Raw genomic sequence first — 22,882 nt, 5'->3', positions numbered from 1 at the left:
AATGTCTTCAGGAATTTGCATTCAGAAGGAAAATTGAAGACAAGTCCCTAAATAATTGAGGGCTAATTTGATTTTCAAAGTATGCAAAATCCAGATCTGAAATTCCCTCAGAATTTAATGGATGGGAGGGCTTGGATAGAGAGACCATAACCTCAGTTTTTGGTTAAAAAAAACAACCAAACAAAGCAAAACCAACATAAGAATAGAGCAAGCAAGCACACACCCACCAGACCTTGGAGATAAAATTTAAAAGTTGAACAGTGAGGTGTACACACCTTCTGCTCATTTCCTTCTTTAGTTATATGAAAATTTATGTGCTCTAGACAAAAAATACAGAAAGTCCTTTGGGAAGGAGATCAAAGCACTGATTGGGGGTCCACACAACAAGGCTGTCAAAGGTTGAAGCTAAAGTGACAGGACACAGCAAAACTCCTCCAAGTGTCCCTCACAGGCACTGCACTCACATTTAAAGTTCAAATATGCCCCAGACTCTCTGGGATTTCTCACTGCTGACCAAAGACACTTCGGGTGGGAACCTGCCAGGCTGTGTCTGCTCGGGACAAAGCTGTAACTGGAAATATTTAGCACTGGAACAACATTATTTCCCTTTTTCCCCCTAAAAGAGAGGGCAAAGTATGACACCAGGGATAGGAGGAAATGTCTCCCTCTCCATGCAAACAGAACTTTCATTATGGGCACATGAGGCAGCCCAGGTACTGGGGAGTACTTGGAAATTCAGCCTGCCAAATATTTCTGTGCAGAGTGTCTGGAATCAAACAGAGCCTGCCTTCTGCTGAAGAAATCACAAGCCCTGGAAAAACCCCACTCCGAGGCTGTGCTAACCCCACTCCCTCTTAATAATGGATCAAGAGCAGAGTTTACTTCAAAACAAATCACAGGAGCTGCAGAGCAGCAAACCCGAGGCATGAGGAGCAAAATATGGGGAGATTTGGCAATTAAAGCACCCAGCACACGGGGCTGGCCGAGGGGCTGCCAGGGAAGAGAGGGTGCAGGAAAACTTTCCCCAAGTTTTAATTACCTTCCACTGATTGGGGTTGTACACCTGGGCACTCACTGAGACATTTGCTCGGAGATCAGAGTAAGAAAGGGGAAAGAAAAAGCAGGAGTATGTCTGGTTGGCTGGTTTTCCCAAAAATTAAGCTGCCTCACCTATAAAATTATCCTGCTCTTACACTAAAAAAACCAAAACACAAAAATCCCAGATACTATTCTCAGTCTTTTAGGTGTTTTTTTGTTTGTTTGTTGTTTTTTCCTTTCAAGATATAGTCCTGTAAAATTCAAATATTATTTAGAATTTATAAGATGTGAGTTATCCCTTCAAGCCTCTGAACACCAATTACATCATAAGCCTGACACCGTGCTAAAACCTCCAGTTCCTCTCTCTCATTGTAAATATTTTTCAGTTGCTTTCTTCTGTTTTTCATGGGATCCAGACACACAAGACATTTGATAGAGTAATATCATTCTCCTACTGGTTCCTCTGATGACATTGTTATGAATAAAGCTCTCTCACTTACAATCCCTGTTCACTTGGTTCTTTTCACAGCCACAAGTGTTAATTCTTGCTCTGGAGGTTACTCAGCCACTCAAATACTTCAGTGATTTTTTTTTTTAGTTGAACAGAGACGTTTTTGATGATTTGTTGTTAAATGATGTTGGCTCTGCTCCATGCTGTGGTGGGACCCTTGGATATCTGGATTTCCTGAGCTGGGAGGAGCTCCCTGGCAGGGATGGCCCTTGGAGAGAGCTGAGCAGGCAGAGCAGCTCTCTCCTCCCTGAGGTTCAGCAAACCCAGAGGTGATGGAGATGGATGAGCTCAGGTGTGCAAATGCTGGGGCAGGTTCCTGCTTTTACCACAGAGCTCAGAGCCCTACAGGAGCCTGCAGAATATTCCTGGCACATCTGAGCTGCTCTCCCAGGCTGATAAAAGCAGAGGCATGGCAGCACAGCTCACCTCTTCAGCTCCTTGAACAATTTCCCCCTTCCAGAGGATCTGCCTAGGTTGGAGTCAAACAGTTAAACCCAGCCCAACAAAGCCCTCGAGAATCCTTACCCAGTTGAGAGCAATAACCAAATGCTCTCCCACAACCACTTTTCTTCAAGGTGGGAGAATGAAGAGCCAGCCTCTCATCTGCCACAAGGCTTTCTCTGCTGGGAGGAAATCAATAGCAGGGGTGATGACTTCTCAATTATCCCTTCAATGCATTTGCAGTTTTCCTGCTTTTACCACAGCTTGAATTCTCCCTCGTGGCTCTGCCACCACCCAGGCACTCACAGGAAGGAGAAACCTTTCCCCATGATGTTGGAAACAAGTTTAATTGGAGTCTGAAGTGTTTGTCAACTAGTAATAATTCTAATAAATGATTATTGAAGAACTACACCATGAAACAACTGTATACTATATATATTAAAAAAGGACAAAACTATTAAAAAAGGACAAAACTATTGCCTCTTCCATGGTGCTTATCTCTCCCTGTGATGAAAACTGTGCTGCTGATAGAGAGATGAAGCCACAAGCTGAGGGGGTAACTCAGAGCCCTGTCTCCTGCAGCACCCAGTGAGGAGCTGTGTGCCCAGCCAGGCTGAGCCCCACACCTGGGCACAGGTACAGCTGCAGCCCTGGCACCTCCCAGCTCCCCTGGCAGCCACAGCTCTGTGCCAGACCCCCACACACAGCAGAGCCACTCGTTCTGTGCCAACATACTGAACACTGGTTCTGAAAAAATCATTGTAGAACATTAAATCATTTAAAAAACCCCTTTTGCCTAGAACATAAACAATGCATTCTTCATTAGCCAGCTCCAGAGTTTTTCTGAAGGCATTCAGTGCTTTCTGGTGATTTGCTGAAACTTTTCCTGGTTTTATTTCTCTTTTCACCCAGCAGTTCTCACCCCCAGAGCTCAGTAACTCCCACGAGCTGCTCATACTCATTGCTGATGGATCCCCACTGCCAAGGAAATACACCCAGCAATGCAATCCTCACCCTGGCAGGGCTGTGCCAGCCTGGCACTGCTGGGTCCTGCCTGCCTGAGCCCCAGGAGCAGCTCCTGCCTTGCCCTGTGCCCTCCCAGCCTGGCACTGCTGGGTCCTGCCTGAGCCCCAGGGGCAGCTCCTGCCCTGCCCTGTGCCCTCCCAGCCTGGCAGGGCAGGGCTGTGCCAGCCTGGCTGGGCTGAGCCCCAGGAGCAGCTCCTGCCCTGCCCTGTGCCCTCCCAGCCTGGCAGGGCTGTGCCAGCCTGGCTGGGCTGAGCCCCAGGAGCAGCTCCAGCCCTGTGCCCCCACCCCAGCCTGAGCCCCAGGAGCAGCTCCAGCCCTGCCCTGTGCCCTCCCAGCCTGGCACAGCCTGGTCCTGGCTGAGCTGAGCCCCAGGGGCAGCTCCTGCCCTGCCCTGTGCCCTCCCCAGCCTGGCAGGGCTGTGCCAGCCTGGCTGAGCCCCAGGAGCAGCTCCAGCCCTGTGCCCCCCCAGCCTGAGCCCCAGGGGCAGCTCCTGCCCTGCCCTGTGCCCTCCCAGCCTGGCAGGGCTGTGCCAGCCTGGCTGAGCTGAGCCCCAGGGGCAGCCCCAGCCCTGCCCTGTGCCCTCCCAGCCTGGCAGGGCTGTGCCAGCCTGCCTGAGCTGAGCCCCAGGAGCAGCTCCAGCCCTGCCCTGTGCCCTCCCAGCCTGGCACAGCCTGGTCCTGGCTGAGCTGAGCCCCAGGGGCAGCTCCTGCCCTGCCCTGTGCCCTCCCAGCCTGGCAGGGCAGGGCTGTGCCAGCCAAAAGCTGTTAACCCCTTGAGAGCATGCAGAGCAGATGGGCCAGATTGGCTGCTGAGGAGCTGCCAATGGAGCTATCCATCACTGCCTTTAATTACAGCTTGCTTGTTTTCAAAACAGCCCATATTGATTTTTGATTTTTTTTTTAAAGCAGAACATAAAATAAACTGCCCTGTAAACACAGGACAGGCTGATAAACACAAATGGGCCCAGGCAGGGTTGTGCTTCCTTGTCCTGGGAAAGCTTCATGAGAAGATTAATCTATAAATTGTATTTGCATAAATTTATATAAATTATTATTCATATTTATATATAATTACTATAAAATATTTATTATTTATATATTTGTATAAACTTATCCACAATTTATTGTAAATATAGGTGAACTTAAACTGTGTCAAAGGCTGCCCCTCAACTGAGAGCAACATTTTAATCACCTGTTCCCAGGGTCCATAAATTATGTGCTGTGTAAAAAACTCCATTACAAAAAAAACTTCCTGCTTAGAAAAGGCAATTTAAATAAAATGTATCATTTTCTGCTTTGGGAAATAATAGATGTATTTCCATAAAAACCTTATGGATGAAAAATTACCTCTGCCTTTATGTAGTTAGGATATTCGTTTGGTAAACTCTCTGAGGATATTACAGTGAAAGCCATTTCATTTTTATTTTAATTACAGCAAATTACTTGTTCAGTGAAAAAAATTCTTGCACAGACAACAGCCTCACACACCAAACTCTCTTCCTTCAGGAGCCAGCTGAGGGCCAGTCCAGCTTTATAAAGTCCAACCCATTTTAGGAGCCTGTGCAGCCAATGCCCTCAGTCAGGTGAGCCCTTGCTAGACATGAAGTGACATTTTTTCTCACTGCTCTTTTGTGCAGGTAAAAACAGGTGGAAAGATGCATCACAAACCTCTAATTTTAATTTATTTACTATTTAGATGCCACAAATCAATATTTTTAAGGAATTACATGGGTTTTTCTAACAAAGGTACTCTGGAATAAGCTGCAAATTAAAGCATCAAAAGGGTGCTGAAAAGGCACACATCCCTGGGAAGATTTATGTGCATGAACAAATCAACTGCATGAACCTGCAACTGCAAAGCATTTTATTTTTATCTGCAAAAAAAAGTTATGTTTGGTGTAATAATTTTCTTTAATGCATGATGGTTTAATTCTTATAAATAAGGGTTTCTATTTTTAGAGAAAGAAAGTCTCCAAGAACTCTTTGCCACAACAAACTCCTGAGAACTGTGCTCTAAGAGAAAGGTTTGTTTTTGCAAGGTGAGCACTGAGAAAGAGAAGTGATTTTGGGCTCTCCTGCCTTGTCTGTCCCTGATTCCCTGGAATGGCAGCAAGCACCAAGGCTTCACCTCCCTGCAGGTGAGCACAGGTACACGGAGCTGTGAGAAGAGCTGTTCTGCACCATGGGGGACTCAGCAGCTCTGCTGAGCCTCACCTGCTTCAAACCACGTGGAACAAACCTCAACACCAAAGTTATCAGGGAATTAATGTCACCATCTCATTGCAAAGGTCCCATACCTTCCCAGGGATCGTTCATGGGCAGCTCCCTACAGCACAGACTCCTTCTTCTTCCTCACAGCAGAGCCAGCAAACCCCAGCTCCCTGCTCACCCAGCTCAGCCCCTCTTTTACAGCTCTCATCCTTACTGCACACAGCTGTGGCCTTAAGGGCAGGCCTGCACTAATCTTTGGGGGTTAGTGCAGCTGCAACTCCTCTGGGCTGAGATTTCCTTCTGCACCATCCTCATTTTCTTACATTCTTTCCCCCCCCAATTAAAAACTGCTTTTTGTCTCTTTTTCCACGTCACAGTCGTTCCCCCAAAGCCTTTGTTCCAAAAGGGAACTTTTTTGTGTGGTTTTTGAAATCAAGAATTCCAATGGAGCTTTATTAATGTTTATCCTTAATAAAGGCAATAAAGCTGTAAGGGAGGGGAGTAAGGACAGAGAAAGGAAGGAACTGGTGTGAGGAGTTCCTCCTGAATTATTTGGGATGTCAGAAGGACGTTATTAGATGTCAGGAGGGAAGGCACAGGCAGGAAAACCTGCAGGGATTTTGCCTCGGGGTCTACCCTTGGCCAGGCCCAGTGAGAGCAGGAGGGGAAAGTGCAGTGCAGGCAGTGGAATAAGAGAAAACTCACAAAGCTCCCCAGCTGCTCCCTGCACACCCACAGCTCCATGCTGGGGTGGGTGTCTGTGTCCAGCCGTGTGCTCACCACACCTTTAGCAGGTGCCATGCAGAGCTGAACAAAACAGCTCGTTAAAGTGTGCCCATCCACCCTGAGGTGGCACAGAGCTGCAGAAAATAAAGAGCTGTGAATGTCTGATGGCACTGGGAGCACGGCAGCAGTGAGCTCCCAGGCTGGAGCAGGGATGGATCTCCCCGTCCCAGGGCTCCTCCTGCCATGGCCCCTGAACTCTTTCTTCAATGACTGCTCACAATCAGTTGTAATTTATTCTGATGCCTGCAGCTTGCTCCGTATTTTTGAGGCATTAAAGCTGTTCTTTGATTAGTGATTAGGGTGTATCTTCATCCATTTTAGAGGAGTATTTTAAATGAGAGTTCTCTGACAGGCCATGGTGTCATCTGTGGAAAGGTCACTGGCTCCCTGCTGACCCCAGACAGCAAAGGCTGAAAGTCAGAGCTGCCCAGTGGCACCTTTCATCCTCTGGATGCAGGGAATTGCTGGGTTTGGTCCAGAGCTTCAGTGGATAAATATCCACATCCCAGTCACCAGAGCTGGTGTTATAATGTCATTCTCAGCAGAAGGTCGAGGGGTGAGCTGGCAGAGAAACTGAATTGTGTTTGCAAACCTAGGAGGCAAGATAAAAACAGGATAAAAGCAGCCTGGAGAAATCCCACCCCATCCCTGGGGCTGGTTCAGAGCTGCTGCTCCGAGGTTCCTGACAATCCAAACTCCCTTTCCAAAAGAATTTACCACTGGGAGGATTTCTGAGACACTGAACCGCTGAGAAAATGCAATATTTACTGGCAGCTATGGAACTTACAGATCCAAGTAGCAAATAATGTTTAGACTGATCCTCCCAATCAGTCTGTGCTTTGGAAAATCAGCTAATTGAAATGAGCAGATGCAACAGCTGATCTGGTCTTACCTTCCTCCAGCCTGCTGCCAGCAGAAGTTTAACCTCTGCTCTGTAATGCCCAAATAATGCCCAATAATTGCCCACATTCCCACTGAATACTTTTCTTCCAGTGTTTTCCCTTAGGCTTTGTTTAGATGCTTTTCTTTAGAATCAGCCAAATCTGAGCTCACAAGATTTGTTGGGAACCATATGGAGTCACTTCTTGAACAGCTGAGGTTTTCTTCTGCTCCACTTTCTGCTGTTTTGAGTGCCATGGGGAAGAAATTCTCTGTCTCAGACCCTTCCCAAAGTTTTGCTGGTTTCCAGAGGAGCTCTGTGGTGTTTGCAGGGTGCATTTTCAGACCAGGACTGCACCATAGCAGCATTAATACACAGCAAACTCTTCATCTTTAAGAGAACACTTTATTCTTGAATTTGCTCTTTGTGCACAGCTCACCCACAAGGTGAAATTTCTTCCACCCACAAGATTTTGGATGGATTTTCTCCTGGACAAAGGTCCAGAATTACAGTTTAGGGAGTGCTCCTACCCACTTGTACCAGTAATTGGAGGTTTTGGTTTTGTTTAGAAGCAAACACTAATGCTGTGGAAGGCAGGGGAGAGCAGGGCAGTGAGGTTTGTGCCCCTGGGAATGATGTCCTGATGATTTTTACATTCTGCCAACTCAGGCCCTGCTTGTAGGAGTTAATTCTGCACAAGGGAGAGCTCCTCAGGGGAGCCTGCTTGACACAGGTGGGAGCCAAGGAGAATTTAGTTTAATACAGTTTAAGAGCAGCTCTGCCCTGGGGGAATTCCTGCTCAGGGGACAGAGAGCTGTGCCTCACAGCCCAGCTGGGATGGATGGGGCTCCAGAAACTGTCCATAATTCCTCTGAATTATCCCTGAAACTGAGGTAATCCAGCAGTGTCCCAGCCCTCAGTTTGCTGGGCTTGCTCTCCTCAATGCAATTCCCCATGAAACCCCCAATCCCTAGGAATTCTGTTTTAAAAAGCAGGAGGGCAGGAAAAAGTGCAAACTCCTCATGCCACGTGGCAAAAAGCGAAATAAATCAGAAATATGTGCATTGTTCAGGGGAAGGTGCTGATCTTAGAGAGGGAAGGGGTTTCCAGGGGGAGTGAGCTCCACAAGGGCAGTGAACTGAAGCAGCTCAGAAATATCTTGGCAACCACCTGCATTAATATTCAGTGGAATTAATGAAATAATTGCCCAGCTCTTCCACTCGAGTCATTGCAGCCAGCAGAAGAGAGCTGCTCAGGCTGGTCACTGGCTTGGACAGAAAAACAAAGATAAATAGATTAAAATGTATAACCCAGCTCTCTTTTGGAGGGACTGAGCTTGTTTTAACAGTGTCAATAAATGTCTGCTCACATGGGTTCATGGTAATGAATGTTCACCAGGAGGATTATTTTAGAAACAAGAGCCAGAGAAATCCTCTATAAACACAAATGGGAAGATTAAATGTGGAGTGAAAATGAAATCTCTTAGGAATTTCCCCTTAATTTCTATAATTTAATAATTTGGGGAAAGCACTACTTTCAGTTTTGTCATAGGAAAGAAATCCATTTTTATACAAGATTTGAAAGGTAATCAATTCACTTATTAAAAATATAGGAAACATGAATGACAGCATTACTGTGTTATTAAAATTTAATTTCAAAATATAATTTACAGGATGAAAACTGCTCTTTCTTAATCATGCTCGCTGCCATGGAACAGCTTCAGTAAAGTATATTATTAGATAATTTTACTTTCCTGTTAAGAAATTAATTCTATTAAAAATTGCTAGATATATGATGCATATATCTCATTTTATAGGTGGATATATATGTATGTATTTAATATAAATACATATTATATGTGTATAATGTATTTTATATATATATGTATTCAATACAAAGATCTTTTTTCCCTGTTGAGCCTGGCCACAGACTTTATCCAGGAGGAGCACAGGAGGGAGGGCAGCAGGGGTAAGAGATGCCAGCCCAGGGGGGAAAGGAGCAGGGAAAGGGAAAATGCAGATCAAGCCATCTTTTCATAGGATCCTAAAATGGCATTGTTTGTCGAGGCTGATCTTCACCAGGACAAGAATCTAAATCTGCTTGGGATCCAAATCCAGAGTCCTGGAGCTCAGCTGAGGTGAGGAGGGGTGAGCCAGACCTGCTCACTGCAACCACTCCTCCTTAGCAGGGACACTGCTCCTTCAGTCTCAATGAGAATCTGGTTTTAACAGCAGTGCTTAATTTATTGCCAAATTAGGCAGGCAGGATTTTCAAATAAGAGAAGGACAAAAAGCATGTAATTCAAATGCAGCAGTGCTGTTCTCTTCTTGAGATTGGGCTCTCTACACTTTCTAATAAAAGCCAGGGCATAGTCAGACCTGACAAGTAACATTATCTGACCTCTATTTTTGTTTATGAATATGTGACAGGATTATTTTAAAGAGACAGCCTAAGATGCTTCAGAGGAGTCACTCTGCATCAGCTCCACACCGTGATTAAATATTACTGAGAAGTGTCAACCAGCACAGCCAGCCCACTGAGAAAAGGCAAAAAAATAAATTTCTCCCTCCGAAGTGCAACAGTCTGGGCTTTTTAAAGTCTCCTGTAGAGTGCAGAGGACGAGAATCTGACAAAGAGGGGTGTCCCAGAATTCTGCTGCCTCCTTAATTGCCATGGAAAACGCACCGAGGTTCACATTGATGCGAGCATTACCACATGCCAGTCACTGATATTCTCAGGAGCAGAGCTCGTTTTACACGGTACCTGAGTGGCTAAAGAGAATGAGCAGCCCCGAGGGAGGAGGAGAGGCTGCCCGGGGTGGGATCTGCCCCTCAGCCTGCAGCCAGGTGTGCCTGGGGCTGGGCTGGGCTTGCCTGGCACTCCCTGCTCTCTGCCTGGGGTAGAGCTCCTTCTCCTCCTTTGTCATTCCAGAGGGCTCATGTGCAGAGTGAGGGCCCGTGTGAGGGGCTGCTCCGAGGACTGAAATGCTTTATTAATATAAATAGCACTTTCATTAGGGTATTATGGCAAGGGGGTACAATTAGAGGTGGGATAATTAACGTGGAACATGTAAATCTTTACTTCCAGGGAATGCTTAATGTAGGACACTGTGGATGTTGTCTGACTGTAGTAATACCTTGGTGCTCTCTTTAATCCTCATCACTGAAAATGGAATTTATTCCTTCGGGTAATTCAAATCAAACTGCAAATACTGCAGCGAAAAAAACCCCAAAACCCACCACAAACACACAGGGGAAAATACAACAACAAAACAAGCCAACTGGCAATTTATTCCACTCCTTAAGCAGAAAAGAAAAACAAAGCTAGCTGCTAATTTTCTCTTTAATAAATGAAGTCTGCTGATAAACTTATTGATAGACAGATATTCTGGCAACAGATTGTCAGAAACATCTCACCAGGCCACGCAAGAAACCCCCACTCACTGACAAGCTGTCTGCAAAGTCAATCTCAGAACCTGTAAAATATCCCAGGTTTGGAGTACAAATATTTCAGTGATGAAGTAAATTCAGAATAAGTTAATTGTTATTATTTGCATATTTAAACCCATACAGTTGTTAAATATGCAAAGACCTAAATTTAACTTCAGTGCTACGAGCTATTTGTTATCTCTAATAGCAGAAGGGATGAGCTCCCAGCTCCCCAAGCAGGAACCACACAGTCACAAACCCAACAGCAAGGGCTGCCCCACGTGTGCTTTTGGGGCAGCATTGGACATCTGCTCCTCCACGCCAAATGCTGCAGTGCTTGGGGTGAGCTCCGTGGTGGAATTCCAGCTGGGATATTTGGGGAGAAGATTTTGCACTGCCTGCTCATCACCAGACTCAACATTTCCCCAAATCTCTTCTGAGAACTTGCTCGGGTTCTACACGGGATAAAGGAGTTTGTAATTATTTAAAGAGTCCAATTCTGTTTCTTCTGCTCCTCCTAAATCCCTGCTCTGTTCCAGCAGCCATCAGGAAAAATGGGAAGGCCTTGTTAAGCAAACCATGTCCTGCTGCACCAGTAATTGCTCCTTGGTTGTAGCAGCTGTTCAGTCGTGTTAACACCTCCTTAATGATTCTGGGGAGACAGAATCTCAAAACCTGAATGGCACAATCCTGAGCAATTGCTCTGCCCAGCCTGCTGGAGCAGGGCTTGCCCTGGGTGCTCTCAAGGGGCTCTTGAGAACCTTGTTTTCTTTGCAGGTATTTTACTTTCATGTGTGTTTACTGCTAGAGAGCCTGAGATGTCAAATGGAAGTTGCACAAAAGTCACAAAATTTCTCTCTGCACCCTCTTGCTCCAGCGGCTGAGGTGTGGAACAGAGGGAGCAGAGGGTGGGTGGTCACTGTGGAAAGGAGCCAGCTGGGAACTTCCCCTTACCTCCAGATGGGATTTCTCTGGCTGAGGAGATGGTCAAGCTACTCTGATCCCCCTTAGTGTTTCCTGGATGATGCTGCTTCTGCTTCTTCATCCAAAGGGGCACCACTGCCTCAGAACTGGATCAAAGCTCCAGCAGAGACTCAGCTGCATTAAGAGCACCTGGAGAAAGAGCAGGAAGAAGTGTTCTGCTTAGAAGAGGAAATATTTGCAAGACAGGCACTGGTGGGAGATGGGTACCAGACACAGGGAGGTCAGCAGATAGGACAGACACAAAAAGGAAATAAAACGTGTTACATGCTCACCCCAGGACTCACATATTCCACCAAGACATGCACAGGACGTTCTCCCATTTCTCAGACCCCAAGAGTTAATAGAAATGGACAAATCTCTAATAGAACAGGACATAAAATGTCCTCAGCAATGCCTCTGCTCCAAACTGAACTGAAATATGCAGAAGCACAGGCTTAGCATCCCTTAGGCCAGAGACTCCTTCAAATGCAATTTTTGGGAGCTAAAGCAACATTTGCCTACAGCACCTGTCAAGCATCTCTTGAGGACTGAGTCGTGTGGTTTCTGAGCACACAGCATCTTGGGCTGCTCTCGGGTCTGGTGCTGACCTGATGCTGAGTGCTGCAGCACAAGTGTGCTCCAGTTTTGCTCAGGAAAAAGATCCTCTGCTCAGGAAAAAGATCCTCTTTGCTCAGGAAAAAGATCCTTTGCTCAGAAAATCTTGGGCACGATGAAAGGAAAGGCAGAGCCAACCCCTAGCAGAGGAGGAGGAGACAGCCCTTCCACACAGGCTCAGCAATTCCAGCTGTTGATGGCACCACCATGACTTCCAAGTCAAAAGCATGAAACTGCTTTTAATTTGGATGTCTGTCTTGAATTCTCTCTTAAATTTTCACATCTAGTGGTAAGACACAATAATAATCATCTACATGTTTTTATTATATGTAGCTATAGAAAATACAGACCTTTATAATTTATAATCTACCTGTTTTTATTATAGCTAGATGTAGAAAATACAGAAATTTATAATTTATAATCTATCTATTTTTACTCTATATAGATATAGAAAATACAGAAATTTATAATTTATAATCTACCTGTTTTTATTATAGCTAGATATAGAAAATACAGAAATTTATATTGTCAGAGAAGAGGTAAATCATGAACATATATTGGTTTATAGTGTTCCATGTTAAAGCCAGCTCAAAGAATGCAGCTGGCTCAGTATCAGACTGAGAAGAGCTACATGAGGTGTGAGTGAGGAGTCCTTGGACTGCACTCCCACCATGGTCTTGTGCACCTGTAAGGAATATCCCAAAACTCTTTCTTTCCTGTTCTGGATTTGCAGCTAAAGGATCATTTCTGCATTTTGCCTGATACTTCTCTTGTTTAGTTTTCTAAAACCAAATTTTAAAAAAGATATTTTTCAAAACATGCAAATTGAACATTCATTAGAATGGGATAAGATGCCTTCCCTCTTATGAAGAATTTGAAAAAAATCAAGAAAAAAATTAAAGAGAGCCTGCACAGAAGTGAAACAATTAAATTAGCAAGGCTGCCCCAGAGTGCAGTTTTCTATCCCAGTCTGAGCAAGGCATGCAGCGTGCTGTTTCTGCTCTGATACATCAGTGTGAGCCAGTTTCACTGAAATTGGTTTAAAAGCCTCCATTTCCAAAGGAAATATTTGCACATCTTCATAAATGTTTGCTTTGCATGTGAAGACTTCTTGTTATAAACAACAAACAAGAAGTAGTAGAAAATGAGTAAGACTAGCTCTAAGAACCAAGACTGGCCTCAGAAATCAATTTTTTTCCTTAAAGATACTGTTATTCCTTCTGGTACAAAAAAACCCTAAAAAAATTAAAAAAGAGAAACTAGAAAAGTGGATATTACAACAGGAGCTAAAAATAGCAAATAACTGTTTGAAAAAAAGCCTCTTGATTTGCCAGAAGAACTTGGTTCTGAAAAGCAGTTCTCAAGTGTTTCCTCTGTGCTTCCCTCAGTGGCATTACATGGCAAATGAAAAAAGGCAGATTTGACCCTTCTGTCAAAGTGAGCACACTGTTCCTGTGTCATCTGTGGCTGGCACAGGTGGGGTTGGACCTGCTGTAGGAGCAGGACACACCTTCAGCTGGAGATCTACAGGCTGCACCTCAAAAACCCCATTGAGTCCAACATTTCCTACAGGACTTGGTTCATTCTTCAGTGGTTCCCTTCCTGAAGCTAAGGCCAAGCTCACTGAGCATTTCAAAATTATCTGGTGCACCCAAGAGTCACTCCACGATGCACGGGGCAGCTGCACAGCACAGAGTCCTTTGGAGACCCTTTCCAGGTGTTTTCTGAGCTGGCTGATCTCTCCTTGTCCTGACCCACCTGTCCTGCCCCAGGCAGCCTTTTGTTGTTCCCAGGGCTCACGGACAGCCCGGGCTGGTGCCTGCCCCAGCAGAGGAGCAGCTCTGGCACAGATCATCCCGATTTTGGGAGTGGCTGTGTGAGCCCAGCCGTGTGGAGAGTGGGCACAAGCAGCAGAAGCAGCTGGGCTCACACAGCACTTGGAGCTGGAGGCAGAAGGATCAGCAAAGCCCTGGCCCTGCACAGAACAGCCTCAAAGTCCCCCCGTGGTCTGAGGGGATTGTCCAAATGTCCAAATGCTGCCTGAACCCTTGGTGCTGTGAGCACTGCCCTGGGCAGCCTGTTCCATGTCTGACCCTCCTCTGGATGAAAAACCTTCTCCTGGGGTCCAGCCTGAACCTCCCTGGCTCAGCTCTGGGCCATTCCCTCAGGGCCTGTCCCTGCTCCTGAGAGAGGAGAGCAGAGCCTGCCCCTCCTCTTCCTCACTCAGGGAAGTTGCAACTGCTCTGAGGGGAAAAAGGAGTAATTTTGCCAATAATCTGAATATTTCAGTACGAATGAAATATTACTAATAAATATGAACTACTACTGGCAAAGACTTAGCAAATATAATAAGATTTTTTAAATTCCTGTATTTCCATTAACTGGCTGTCCACTGCCACCCAGAGAGGCAGACCCTGACCCTGGGCTGTCCCCTCCCTCCTGGGGCTGCTCACTCCAGGCCAGCCTGGGCACTCACATTTTTGTCACAACACTCGTGCTGCATTTGTGTTTAGAAAATATTTGTATTCTAACAGCAGCTGGGGAGCACAGGAACAGCACCTTGGTGATCCTAAACACTTAAAAACTTGTTAAAGAAAAAATCCCCACAATTTAAACTTGTGACAGTTTTAACTTTTAAAGGAGGCAGGAGGAACAAACATCTGTGTGCTGAGCTGTGCTGGTGTGGAGAGGACACCCTGCCTCCTCTCCAGCTGCTGTCAAATATTCTCCCTGTTCAGGGCAGGAGAACACAAACAGAAACTTGTGCTCAGCCCTCATTTAAAGTTCCTCAAAGCCACAACAGCCAGGGAGGAGGAAGGGAAGGTGATTGTGCCAAAGAGCTGCTGGTAAACACTCACGGATGGAAAGCCAAAGCTGAACATTTTGCATCAGTAAAATGAGCAGGAAGAACCAAAGTCTGGACAGCAGGAGCCAGGAGAATGAGATAAGCTCCCACTCCAGACACAAAACCCTGCAGCTTGCAGTTTCATCTTGAGAGACCCTGCAGCACTTACAAAGTAAGTGCAGGCTGTAAATTTGCATTATTGCCCAGCCCTGTTAATGGGGAAAGCACCCAGACCTGCAGCTCTCAGAGTAAAGGCACAAAGGCAAAGGAAAATCCAGGACATCCAAACCTTCTCCTGGGACACCGTGACCCTGTGAGAGCCTGGAGCTCTGGACAATTCCCCTGTGGAGGTGAAGGCCCTGCAGCCCCAGCAGCTCCCCAGCTCAGAGCAGCTCTCCCCTCTGCCCTCTCCCTGGGCAGCTCCCCCTGCTCCCACTCAGAGAACCCCTGGGAGCACCAGCTCCCTTTGCTGTAACCAGCACTGGGGCTCTTAATCCCCTCCTGGGATCTCTCCCAGATCTTCCTGTGCTGCTCAGAGTGTGTGATCTCTGGCACAGCCCCAGCCAGCCAGGGGCACATTAAATACACACTGAGCAGGAGTGCTACATGAAATTGATAAAATAAGTCTGCATTTATAAATTATACATACATTTCCCAAATTGTCATATCTCCCAATCTTCTCTCTGCTGCTTGCCAGATTTTCTCCCACCAGTCACTGTCACATCACAGCTTCTCCTTTCTTTTTTATGTCCTGATTAACAGGACATCTATATTCTCCCTTGAGCTCTCTTCCTCCCAGCAAGATTATTTTCCATATCCCTGCAGAGGGGCCAAGAAAGCATTTGTGAGCCTGAGATGCTTCTTTTTCAAGATATACTATGTGATCTAATAAAAGATAATACTTTTTCTTATAAATGTAGCTCCATGAGCACAACTCAAATGCTTCAATATAGGTTCAGAAAAAAAAATCTATATGAAAACAATTTATTCTTGGATTACTTAAAAAAAAAAAAAATTAAACCTTTTCCCCTATATGTTAGGGGATTCTATTAATCATTTGGGGGGAATGGTTTGACTCTTCAAATATTGATAAAGACCACAGATTTTGCAGTAGGAAAACCAGCCAAGCATGGCATGATCAGATCCTCCTGGTAGCACTGATTCCTTAGTGATGCTCAGGACACCTTTGAGAGCCACTGTGTTCAGTACAACATTCACACCTCCTGCTCTGTTTCCAAACTTTCCCCTCAGAGTAAGGAATCCAGAGCAGGCACAGAGTCAAACAGCACTCACAGGGGGTTGGGTGGGTTTTTCCCCAAACTCTTACCAGGCTGTGGAACTCTAACTTCCTTAGCTCAGAGATGCTCAGAGGACGTGCCAGGAGCTGCAGTGGGGCTCAGCAAAGAGCCCACAGCTGCAGGGCTCTGGGATGCAGCTGGGCTGGTTTGCCCAAATAGAAACACCAAAACCATCCTTTTTGCCAAGGAAGGAGCACCACGAGGTACCACATTCCTCCAGGAGAGCCATGGAGGATGCTGGAAAAGGCTTCAGTAGCCCTGGGCTCCCTTCAGTGCTTGAGCAGAACCAAGGCACGTGCACCTGCTGCAAGTTCTCCTCACAGCTTCACATTTGATTCCAATCAGGGTAGGTCCCCACGGGTCTTTTTGGGTTTCCTTTGTGGTGACTTCTCCTGTGCATTTCCATCCTGTATAGGTACCCCTTTGTTTTCCAAAATGTGCATTGTTGTGGTGTGGGTATTACACACACGAGACACTCACAGCAGCTGTATAAACATCACTTTGCACCATGCCTGGATAGGAAAAAGCCCTCCTGAAAACAGAACTCTCCTGCAGTTTTACTCTTGCACACTGCGTGCTCCTTTTGACTTTTCTTCTTTATAATGGGCCTTGGTTATACAAGTCAAGCTTTTAGCCCCAAACTGAGGAGAAGTGTTCATAATACATCACACAATGTGCAGGAAACAGCAAAATAATCTGATTGGTTCAGGCATGTCTCACTGGTGGAGTCTGAAGAGCTCAGTGGGTCAAGGAAAATGGTTTCTTCTGCTTGTCTGAAAGCAAAATGGATTTACAGGTAAAAGGCAGCATCTGTGCAGGGACTACACAAGTACACATCCAGAGTCACCCCGGAGTTCAGCTCACATTTTCTGGCACAAAATAACACCCAACACAGAGAGAAAGCAAAGTCCTTGACTGCTGCAAGGTGCATTTCTCAGGTGCCTTCCCTCCCACTGCTTCCCAGCTGCCAGGAGAAGCAGGTGTCCCCTCAGACCCCAAGTTTGTGTGCCAGGCACTGAGCTTGTCCCTGTCAGCAGGGCAGGAAATGGGTTCAGTCCTCTGCTTCAGACAGAGCTCCAATGCCTCCATCACTGAACTTCCCATGCATAAGAGATGTCACAGTCCAACCTCTGAATGTCACATTTTGTTCCAGAATGTTCCTTTCTAGTTGGACTAAAAGCACAGCAGTTCTGCAGCAGGGGGTGGTAAAAGTCATTCTGTGTTCCACTTGGAATAGGAATATTGTGTTGGGGTTAATAATAACTATGAGTTGATTACAATTTCACGAGTCCACGCTGAAATTAAATCTGTACTGCATGGTTTGACCTTGAAAAATAATTGGGTTCAGTATCTAGAAGACAAAAAAGTCTATGGCAAAAAAAAAAACCCATAATTTTTGAAAAAGAAGAGGATGAGAGTGCCAAGAGTATCTTAAATATGCTGTGCTTTTGTAAGAAAATGCATACCTGATGTTAGCAAATAGCACATTTATCACCTGACTGCCTGGGAAAACTGCTGTTCCTTGAACTCCTCAGACTTTATACATTTTAAAGAGAAAGGCTGTAATTCTGTAAGAGTTTGGAGAATGTGTTTAACCATTAAAGATCATTTTTTGCTCCCAGAGAAAGATAAGTTTCCAACTTGTGTAAGACTTTAGCCACCATCCAATGACTCTCAGGCATTAGGTGCTGCTCTCCTGAAAGCTGTTCACCTCAGCCTGGCTTCTAGATTTATGAATCTTAGCAAGGTAGCCCTTCCCATTCCCACGGTTCATCTGCTCCCCTGCATTACTCTCACACTAAATCAATCTCCAGACTCATAAAGCAGCTCTGTAAATATTAATGCAGGCCAGAGCAGCCTCATCTCGGGGAGCTCTCACAGCAGAAGGAAATGGGGGAAGCAGCAGCTCCTTCAGAGTCCCTTCCAGCAATATTCAACTCCTGGGCAAGACAGGAGAAGGATATTCCAGTGAGAAAAAAAGGTGAAATAATTCAGGAGAAGAATGGAGCTCATAAGGCAATTGGAGAACAAGGGAGGGGAAGGGTGAGAGTGAGGAAAAGGACAATGAGCTGAGGGGATGTGAAAGGGAAGAACAGAATCAAGGAGGGAAGACAGAAAAGAGAAGAAAGCCCAGAGCAGTGACAGAAAAGAGTGAGTGACAAAGTGGTGGGAAGGAGAACAAACACTAATGAGATTATATTTCCTTCCCTTCAGTTTCTGGAAAAGCATCAATGAAAAGCACCCAGTCCAATGAAGGAAGGAGTTTATACATTGGGTGAGATATCAGGAGAGGTCAGGGGCACAGAAATCCAGACTGACCAAGAGCCAGGGCATGCCCAGGGCTGCTGCCTAATCCCATCACACTGAGACAGCAGCAGAAATTGCCCTGGATTTCTCCTTTAAAAAAAAATTACTGCCAATCTCTGTTTCAATCTTTGACACGTATCATCCCACAAAATGATGATGACTGGCATCAGGTTTCTCTGCTTTCTTTTGCACTGATCTCTGTTGATTCCTTGGGGTTTTTTCTTGTTTCTTTAATTTCCAGATTTCTTTTTATTTTAATTAATCTTTCTTCAGGTTGTCAAGTCTCACAGGTGATTTTTGTAAGCAAGTTCTCTGACCTGGGTAGACTTTCTTCTGCTTTTGTGGCTTTTTTGCATTTTCTCAAGGAACAGGAGGAAAGATTAAAGGGACATTGAGCACAGGCAGCAGAACTGGACTCTGGTCTTTGCAGTGATTTTTTTTTTTTTTAAATTGGCAATCGAGAGGAATTAAAACAAGAGTGGAAAACAGGAACTCCTGCCAAGGCAGAGAGAGCAAGAGGCTGTATTCCTGCTTCCAGTTTCTGACATGATATGTTCAAATCCCTTTTGGTTACAGTACGTCAGCTCGTGTTTCACCAAGCCATGAGACATAATGCAGCCTGACACACCAATTGTTTTTTGACAGAAATGTAAAGAAAAAGAGACTCTCTGCTCTGCTGGTAAAGAAATAATTTTAAGCAGAGGAATAGGCAGATTTCTCCTAAACATTAATGCATCAAAGTGGGATGGCCTTGAGAGCTCTGCCCCTCTGCAGCTCCTGCTGCCAGGGCTCAGGGGCAGCTCTGGGGGTGCCCTGGGCCAGGCTGAGCCCCCCTTGCTGCTCTGGCATCTTTGGCTGCAGCCTGACCTGCAGCCCAGCTGTGCCACATCTGGGGCTGTGCCTGACCCTGGTGACCCCCAGCACATCTGGGGCTGTGCCTGGTCCTGGTGACCCCCAGCACATCTGGGGCTGTGCCTGGTCCTGGTGACCCCCAGCACATCTGGGGCTGTACCTGGTCCTGGTGGCCCCCAGCACATCTGGGGTTGTGCCTGACCCTGGTGACCCCCAGCACATCTGGGGCTGTCCTGACCCTGGTGACCCCCAGCACATCTGGGGCTGTGCCTGACCCTGGTGGCCCCCAGCACATCTGGGGCTGTGCCTGGTCCTGGTGACCCCCAGCACATCTGGGGCTGTGCCTGACCCTGGTGACCCCCAGCACATCTGGGGCTGTCCTGACCCTGGTGATCCCCAGCACATCTGGGGCTGTGCCTGGTCCTGGTGACCCCCAGCACATCTGGGGCTGTCCTGACCCTGGTGGCCCCCAGCACATCTGGGGCTGTACCAGGACATGGCTGTGGCCCCCAGGCTCACCTCAGACGTGTCCCAGCTCTGCAGGTGTGGCTGGCAGGCACTGGGACACAGCTGTGACTCCCCAGGACCTGTCACCTGTGACCTTGAACCTGTCCCAGCTCTGCAGGTGTGGCTGGCAGGCACTGGGACACCTCTGGCCATGGGCAGCACCCCTGTCCCTGCCCCTGAGCGTGACCACCCCGCTGGTCAGAGCTGCCAGCCCCCCCAGGAGCAGGGGCAGCAGGAGGGGCCCCCTGCCTGAGCCCCCCCAGCCCCTCTCTGTCAGCCCCAGCTCCAGATAAAAACTGTCCCTGGCCCCAGGAGCAGCCCTGCTCCATCCCTGCAGGCCCTGCTGGTACCTCCCAGTCCTGGTGGATTTTAATTGTAAACCTTCCCATGTCAAAGCACGTTTGTAGGGCCCTGGGTGAGTGGATGACCTTTAATTTTAGACATGTATTATGTGTTCAGAGTGATTAGAGGAGGAATCAAGTTCAGCTTTTAACAGCTGGAAATTTCATGCAATCAGTTTGAGTATTGTAATTTTGGAGCTTTTCAGCAGCAACATTTCCAGACATCTAGAGCTTTTTGTTTTGTTTTTCCCTTTTATGAACTGTTCTATTTCAGCAGGCCTCCCTGACCCCAGGAGCTGCATCTGCCTCCCTGGGGGCACAAACTGTGCCCGAAGAAATGGGCACTGGGGCAATGCCAAACTGGGAGTTGTCCTCACCTTCCATCCAGTCCATGGCTGAATTCCAGACACCCCCCCACGAGAAGTGGGTGAGGTCTGATAAAGGAGTTTTTGATCCCAAAGGAAACAAATGGGTTTTTTGGATATTCCAGTTAATGTTTTTTGGGCACACAGCTCCTGTGTTCTGGTGGCTGGGAGTCAGTGATATTTCCAGCCCTTTTTCTGCAGCCCAGGTTAATTTGGTTGCTGGGATGGTGGGAGATACAGGAAAGGAACTGCAAGCAATGTTTCTGTTGTTCTCTTCCCTGATCAGGAGTGAGAGAATGGGAGCAGAGGGGCAATAATCCTCTGTGTGCTTACTGAGCCCTTCCTGTCCTCTGTGCTCAGGCACAGATCTGCTAAGGAATTCTGATAAAGAAAAATAGGCTTTGTCCTAAGTGACTCTTGAAATTCTTTCAACTTGGGAATTGTACCAGAGCTATTAAAGAGCAGTTTTACTGACGTGACACGTTCCCTGGGTTGGGCCATTAATCACTTTGTGTTATTGTATACTTAACATCTGAAATTCAAGCAAAATCCTAATGATACAACTATCAGGAGGAAAAATGGAACTGAATCTACCTAAAGTGCTGCTTCTGCCGTGACTGAGCAGCACATTCAGAGCAAAACCTATCAGCTGGACTCCTGCTGTTAGTGTGGAGTTTTATTCCTGAAAGTATTGTTCCCAAAAAGGGAAGGAGGTGAGCAATGTCATTCTTGTCCCCTCCCTGCTCAGAAGAGCTGCCTGGATACAGAATCCTGCTGTGTCCTCATCTCTGGGGCTCTCTTTTAAAATATATGCATAAACATATCTTTAATCCCAACCCTGGGCATCTGTTCCAGCCCCAAGCAACACTGATCATTATGGTTCTAGACCAAAATAACCTAATGAGATAGAGGCTACAGGTTTTGCTCCTGTTTCCCAAATAATAACCTGTCCTCATTCACATGTCACTTAAAGAGGATTAATTTTGACTTTACAAGGTGTGGTGATTTCAAACCTCTAGAAAAGCAATCTATTAATGTGTGACTGCCTTAATTAGTATCTGTGACTTTTATTGGTCCTGGCTGGTCCCCTAAAAGCATTCTTTTGGCAAAACAAACAAATCAATATTATTTCAAAGAGCAGGAGGGGAGGAAAGCAATAGTGTTGATCTAAAAGGGAGGCTCAGAGCTGAGGAGGTCCCTGGCCAGAGATGAGCACAGCTGCAGAGCAAAAGCAGCAGTGAGCAGAGTGACAGTGAGGAAATGACTGATGAACTTTAGTGGCCTTGAGTCAAAGGAAGGCAGGTTTAGGTTTGATATTGGGCAGGAATTGTCCCCTGGGAGGGTGGGCAGGCACAGGTGCCCAGAGCAGCACCTGTGCCCCTGGATCCCTGGCAGTGCCCCAGGCCAGGCTGGAGGGGGTTTGGAGCCCCTGGGACAGTGGGAGTGTCCCTGCCATGGCAGGGCTGGAAGCAGAGGAGCTTGAAGGTCCCTTCCAACCCAAACCATTCAGGGACTGTGAAAGGCTCCCTGCAGGTGCAAAATCTGAGCCAGCCCAGGTGACTGTGTCAGGGCTGGGCACTGGCACACAGCAGGGTCTGCTCCAGCTGCCTGCAGTGCCTTTGGAGCAGCCCTGCAGAGCTCTGCTCCTCATGGCCCCTGGCCCGGGGTGAGTCCCATTCCAGGGCATCCCTGGTCACAAGGATTTCCCTTCAGATTTCAAAGGTTTTGCCATGGAAACAGTTTTGTGTCATGCTGGGGTGTCTGTGGAGCAGCAGGTGAGCACAGACAGCTCAGCCAGCTGTGGGTCCCACCCCAGCAGCACCCTCACTCTGCCCTAACTCAGTCAGGGATGGATAAAGAACAAAACACAACAGGGACAGAGCAGGAAACCAGCGAGGGACAAAAGGAAGGGGAGTGGAATCACAACTGAGGGAAAGGATCAGAACTGCACCAAAGCTCTGTCCTTCCCCAACTGAACATGTCTGTCAGTCTGCTGGGGTTCTGCAGGCTGGGCTCACAAACACATTAGTTCACCACATTTCTTTCAGGTTTAATGGAAAAAAGCCAAACCCAACTGGAATGAGTAATAGTCAGTTTTGTTGTCTGATAATAGATTGATGCCTTAAGCTTTCTCAAAGGAAATTCAATTTGAATAAGGATTAAACTCGAATTTTCAGTGAAGTATCCATCCACAAACACTTATTTTCTCACATTCTTTCTAAATTCTGGCTGTACTTTGTCTTCCAAAACCTCATGTTCTGAAGCTAGGCACAGCTAAATCACACAGTATCCACATTAATCAAGATGCTTAATGTAAGAGCATTGTTTTTCTCACAATCATTCACATCTCAAAAAGGTCTTTCAGAGCACCACAGGTAAAGAAGATGTGTCTGTGAGTGTCACAAGTACTGAAGCAAAAATAAACACTGTTTTTCTTTTGATATTTTAGGTGAGGCTTTTAAGGTGAGG

General features: G+C 46.6%; 1 long non-coding RNA gene across 1 annotated transcript in view; it reads right to left on the bottom strand.

Moving 5' to 3' along the window:
* Nucleotides 1-8,885: 8,885 nt before the first annotated feature.
* LOC132333861 (uncharacterized) overlaps nucleotides 8,886-22,882 on the bottom strand; it is a 59,051-nt gene continuing 45,054 nt past the window's right edge. Inside the window, exons 13-14 of the long non-coding RNA XR_009488276.1 lie at nucleotides 15,393-16,814; nucleotides 8,886-11,433 (exon numbers count right to left, since the gene is read on the bottom strand). This is a non-coding gene — a long non-coding RNA (uncharacterized LOC132333861). The remainder of the gene's footprint in view (nucleotides 11,434-15,392; nucleotides 16,815-22,882) is intronic.

This window comes from Haemorhous mexicanus, chromosome 14 (genome assembly GCF_027477595.1).
Source record: "Haemorhous mexicanus isolate bHaeMex1 chromosome 14, bHaeMex1.pri, whole genome shotgun sequence".
NCBI lineage: Eukaryota > Metazoa > Chordata > Aves > Passeriformes > Fringillidae > Haemorhous > Haemorhous mexicanus.
Note: the sequence above shows the minus strand (reverse complement) of the source record. Positions and strands in the feature narration are given on the sequence as shown.